This window comes from Canis lupus, chromosome 8, assembly GCF_003254725.2.
Source record: "Canis lupus dingo isolate Sandy chromosome 8, ASM325472v2, whole genome shotgun sequence".
Classification (NCBI taxonomy): Eukaryota; Metazoa; Chordata; class Mammalia; order Carnivora; family Canidae; genus Canis; species Canis lupus.
Window position 1 is genome coordinate 229,999 of NC_064250.1, and position 6,000 is coordinate 235,998.

A 6,000-nucleotide genomic window follows, 5' to 3' on the forward strand; every position below is an offset into this window, starting at 1 on the left:
AGAAGAATGAAACTGGACCATTCTCTTACACCATCTACAAAAATAAGTTAAAAATGGATGACAGACTTAAATGTGGGACAGGAATCCATCAAATCCTAGAAGAGAACACAGGTAGTAACTTCTTTGATCTTGGTTGTAGCAACTTCTTGCAAGATACATCTATGAAGGCAAGGGAAACAAAAGCAAAAATGAACTATTAGGACTTAAGATAAAAAGCTTCTGAAGAGCAAAGGAAGCAGTCAACAAAATTAAAAGACAACCTACAGAATGGGAGAAGATATTTGCAAATTACATATCAGATAAAGGGCTAGTATCCAAGATCTATAAAGAATTTATGAAACTCAACACCCGAAAACCAAATAATCCAGTTAAGAAATGGGCAGAAGACATGAACAGACATTTCTGCAAAGAAGACATATACACCGACAACAAGCACATGAGAAAATACTCTGCATCACTTGCCATCAGGGAAATACAAATCAAAACCACAAAGAGGTACCACCTCACACCAGTGAGAATGGTGAACATTAACAAGGCAGGAAACAACAAATGTTGGACAGGATGCGGAGAAAGGGGAACCCTCCTGCACTGTTGGAGGGAATGTGAACTGGTACAGCCACTCTGGAAAACTGTGTGGAGGTTCCTCAAAGAGTTAAAAATAGAGCTATCCTATGACACAGCAATTGCACTAGTAGGTATTTATCCTTAATACAGAATCTAAAGGGCACATGCACCCCGATGTTCATAGCAACATTATCAACAACAGCCAAACTATGGAGAGAACCCAGATATCCTTTGACAGATGAATGGATAAAGAAGATGTGGTGTATATACAATGGAATATTCATCAGCCATCAGAAAGGGTGAAATCTTGTCATTCCAATGATGTGGATGGAGCTAGAGTGTATTATGCTAAGCAAAGTATGTCAGTGAGAGAAAAACAAATACCACATGATTTCACTCGTGTGGAACTTAAGAAACAAAACAGATGAACATAGAAAAGAGAATAAGAGAGGGAAACAGACCATAAGAGACTCTTAATAATAGAGAACAAACAGGATTGATGCAGGCAGGTGAGTGGGAGATGGGCTAGATGGGGGATGGGTATCAAAGAGGGCACTTGTGATGAGCACTGCGTGTTGCTCTAAGTGATAAACCACTGAATTCTACTCCTGAAACTACTATTACACTATATGTTAACAACAGCAACAACAACAAAACCCCAAAACAAACAAACAAAAGAAATGAAACAAAACAAAAAACCCCGGCAGATGTGCACTGATGAATTTTCAAGTTTCCATTATCAGTTTTGGGGTTAACATTATTATTTTTTTGGGGGGGTTAACATTATTAAAAAGGCTTCTGATTCATATAACTGAAAAATTTCATTTGCCTTATATGTATATTTTTTGCAGATTTATTTATTTATTTATTTATTTATTTATTTATTTATTTATTATCAGCAAAAGGTGGGTTTATTTGGGAATAAAAGAGAATTGCAACGTGGCCCAAACAAGCTGCTGGACTGGGCATTTCTGAGAACAAAGGAAAGTCAGGCTGTTTTAGGGAGAGAAGCGGTAAATGAGCTAAAGGTGCACTGGAGGAAACCAGGAGTTTGAAGTGTGGCTGGGTTGCTGCCTGCGGAGGAAAGCGCACTCCCTCCTGCAGGACTGAGCCTGTATCCACATCCACAGACACACCATGTTCTTGTCCTGGATTATGTAGACATTTAAAATGTGTAATTTATTTTTAGCCAGTTCATTATTTTCCACAAGTCTTCTATTACCTCCAAACTTATATCATCCATTTTCCTCTAGAGGTAGAATGGCTAACTTTTTTCTTTTTGGTGTTTCTAATGTTTACTACATGTAAGTGTTAAGATATTCTGCTCTTATGTGTGCATGCACGTGGTCAAATAATTAAAATGCTATAAATGGAATACAGTGGGAAGCATTCGGATTTCTCGTTCCCTAATTTCCCTGGTCTTTTTCCCCAGAGACAAACACTGTTGCCCAGTCCTTATAGCTCTTTCCAGAAGTGGATGTGATTAAATATACCTTCCCTTGTTTTTACACAAATACACCTAAAACCATTAATCTTGGACACACGCAGGGTCACATTTCTTTCGTAAATGTAAAAATAATTCAATAGAATTTCTCATTCTTTTTCAAGACTGAGTATTTTTTGGTCATACAAAGGCTGACTTGAGCCAGCCCATGAAATAAGGAGGCTCTTCAAAATGTCAAGTAGCGTCTTACCTCTTCTCAGGGGCAGCCTTGCAGTATGCAGAGTCATGCGGTTAACACGGATACTGGCAAGAGCATCTCGTCTCATCCCAGAATCATTCCCAAACCTCACCTGTGCTACCTCTACCCTCATCTCAGGTTGCCTCAAGCCTTAAAAAAGCACAGGCAATATTTCAACAAACATTTTTGCATACGTGGCACACTTTTTTTTTTTTAAGGATTTTATTTATTTATTCATGACAGACATAGAGTGAGAGAGGCAGAGACACAGGCAGAGGGAGAAGCAGGCTCCATGCAGGGAGCCTGATGTGGGACTTGATCCCGGGACTCTAGGATCACACCCTGGGCCAAAGGCAGGGGTTAAACCGCTGAGCTACCCAGGGATCCCCATGGCACACCTTTTGTATACATTACAAATAGAGCTGTAGGGTAGTCATAGAAATAGATATACTGGTTCAGTGATACAACAATTGGTCCAAGTGTGACAACACTCATGACCATTAACACTCCCAAAGGGTCGTGGAGGCTGTTTGTCCATATTCTTGTCAACACCGTGTTTTACAAAATGTCATAATTTTTTCTGAAATGTAAAAAGGCAATTTCTTTTTTCAATTTGTAATTGTTTAAGCATATTTAAAAATACTTAAAAAATTTTATTTATTTATTCATGTGAGACACATAGAGAGGCAGAGACAGGCGGAGGGAGAAACAGGCTCCAGACAGGGAGCCCGATGTGGGACTCGATCCTGGGACTACAGGATCACACCCTGGGCAGAGGGCAGGTGCTCAACCACTGAGCCACACAGACATCTGCATATTTAAAAATAATTTTATAAGGCATTTATATATTTGTCTTTTCAAACATGCACTGCATGTTTAAATTCTTTATTTCCTATTGAAATGTTAATCTTTATTGGGTTGAACTGAAAGAACGTTTTATGTATTTAAAAAGTGACTCTTGGGGCACCTGCTGGCTTAGTTGGTAGAGTGGTCAACTCTGGATCTCAGGGTTGTGAGTTCGAGCCCCACATTGAGGGTAAAGCCTACTTAAAAAGAAAAAAAAGTAAAAAGTCACTCTTTGTTGCTGATAGTATATTCTAATTTTGTCTTTTTTATGGCTATGAAAAAATGTCTAATTTTATTTTATCTTTTTATTTTTAAAAGATTATTTATTATTTATTAGAGAGAGTGAGAGTGAGAGAATACAAGCAGGGAGAGGTGAGGCAGAGGGAGAAGTAGACTCCTTGCTGAGCAGGGAGCCCAACTTAGGGTTGATTCCAGGACCCTGAGATCACTATCTGAGCCCAAGGCAGATGCTTCACCAATGGAGCCAGACAGGTGACCGTAAGATAATATTTTTGTTGTAAAATAGTATCAGTGCCCCCAGATGCAACTCACAAACTGAATCATGAGGAACAAAATAAAAGTAATAAATAAAGGAAATGTGGTTTGGCGGATTCCCCAGACCCAGTGGGCCATGTCCGACAGCAGCTATGCGAGCTGGGTATTATGAACTGGTTTGCATACATCAGTGTGTGCACCTGTACACACAACTGTGTACACACACTTCCCCAGGATACCAGTGGTCGACTATGAACAGGGGTGTACATAAAACTTTAGAAAGTGTTCTTGTTTCAAATTGTAAATTTCTCTTTCTTATAAAGTGAAATTCAAATCAATCTGTATTAATAGTCTGTATTAATTTTTTTTTACAACTTTCTTATTTTTTTAAGTCATCTCTGACCCTAATACCCTGAGATCAAGAGTCACACACTCTTCCAACTGAGTCAGCCGGGCACCCCTATTAATGCTTTTTTTTTTTTTTTTTTAAACGATCCTAAAGTTAGAACCTTTTCTAATTAGATTAGCATGAGCGTAAGTTATGTAACTTACATTGAATATCATGGATATGCTCTAACTTTAAGTTTTAAGAAGAAATACCATTGGAATTATATCGATCACAGCCGATTTTAAGAAATCTCAGTGAACTACAAAAGATCACTTTGAACATCATGTTTCTTATGATATGTATATTTTCACAAAAGTTCTATGAAGTATTTGTTTAAAATTTTTTTTATCAAAATACTTGGAAAATTAGAAGCTTCTTTTAAACGTGTGTTGATATGACTTGAGTTATTATTTTCAAAAATTAAGGGATCCCTGGGTGGCGCAGTGGTTTGGTGCCTGCCTTTGGCCCAGGGCGTGATCCTGGAGACCCGGGATCAAATCCCACATCGAGCTCCCGGTGCATGGAGCCTGCTTCTCCCTCTGCCTATGTCTCTGCCTCTCTCTTTCTCTGTGTGACTATCATACATAAATAAAAAATAAAAATAAAAAAAAATAAAAAAAAAATTAAGAGCCCTGGATCTACCTGTAAATCTTTTCACATCATATCATTTAAGCCTTTGTTTGTGTTATTATTATCAATTTACAACTTAGTTATTACTTAGGTTTTCTTTATTAGAATGCCATCAATGTGTCTGCTTTTATGTTTTTCCAAAAAAAGAATGTGTTTGCATAATAGTATAAAAAATAAAATAAAATCTTTCACTGTCAAAAAAATAATAAGAAGAAAAAGAAAGAAACTACTACCCCTAGTGTGCACAAAATGAGATGGAATAAGAGCACAGCAGGACAAAAGAGGTTAGATGTCAACCTTACTTCTCCACAGAACATCAGCTGCCTAAGGTCAGCAGCCCTGAAGAAGATCTGTCCATAGCTTTCTGGAGAAACTGGATACATCCAGTAAAGGAAATAACTTACCCTTATTAAAAAAAATTTAAATTAAGCCCCAGTGTGGGGCTTGAACTCTTGACCCTGAAGCCAAGTGTCAGCTGCTTGACTGACTGAGTCCCCCAGGCACCCTGTGAAATAACTTATCCTTAAATTTGGAGTATTTTCAATAAAATGCATAGTTCCACACCCAGCTCCACAAGAGAAGCTCCTCATCCCTAGTTTATAAGGCTCACCCATACCCTCAGAGCTGTAATCTATTATTTCAGTGCCTCACTGTTGGATATAATGACAATCAAGGATCTAGAGACATTTGAAGAAAACCTGCAAGATGACAGAAGAAAAAAGTGAGAGACAAAATCACACTAAGGGAAAACAGTGAACAATACATGTGTAGAGATAGCTAAAAAGAAACAGGATATTATGAAGTAAGAATCACTGGATAACTAAAACTTTTACAAGTTGAAATGCTCATAGAATTAATAAGAAAATGGAAGGGATAAAAGCTAAAGTAAGTAGAATCTATTAGAAGGTAGATATAAATGATGAACAGATGAAAGAGCCTGGGTGGATCAACCCAGAAAGGCCTACAGTGTCAATCTTTTTTTTTTTTTTATAAATTTATTTTTTATTGGTGTTCAATTTGCCAACTACAGAGTCAATCATTGAGATTTTTAGGAAAACAAAGCAGAGGAGATTGGGGGAGGGCGGCACCATCAAAGAAATTACGTAGGAGGGGATCCCTGGTGGCGCAGCGGTTTGGTTCCTGCCTTTGGCCGAGGACGCGACCCTGGAGATCCAGGATCAAATCCAACGTCAGGCTCCCAGTGCATGGAGCCTGCGTCTCCCTCTGCCTGTGTCTCTGCCTCTCTCTCTCTCTGTGACTATCATACATACATAAATAAATAAAAAAAATTAAAAAAAAAAAGAAATTACGTAGGAGCGTTTCCAATACTGACTGGCATTCATTTTCACTTTAAGAGGGCTCATTGAGTATCAATGCATAAAAGATGCAATGCAC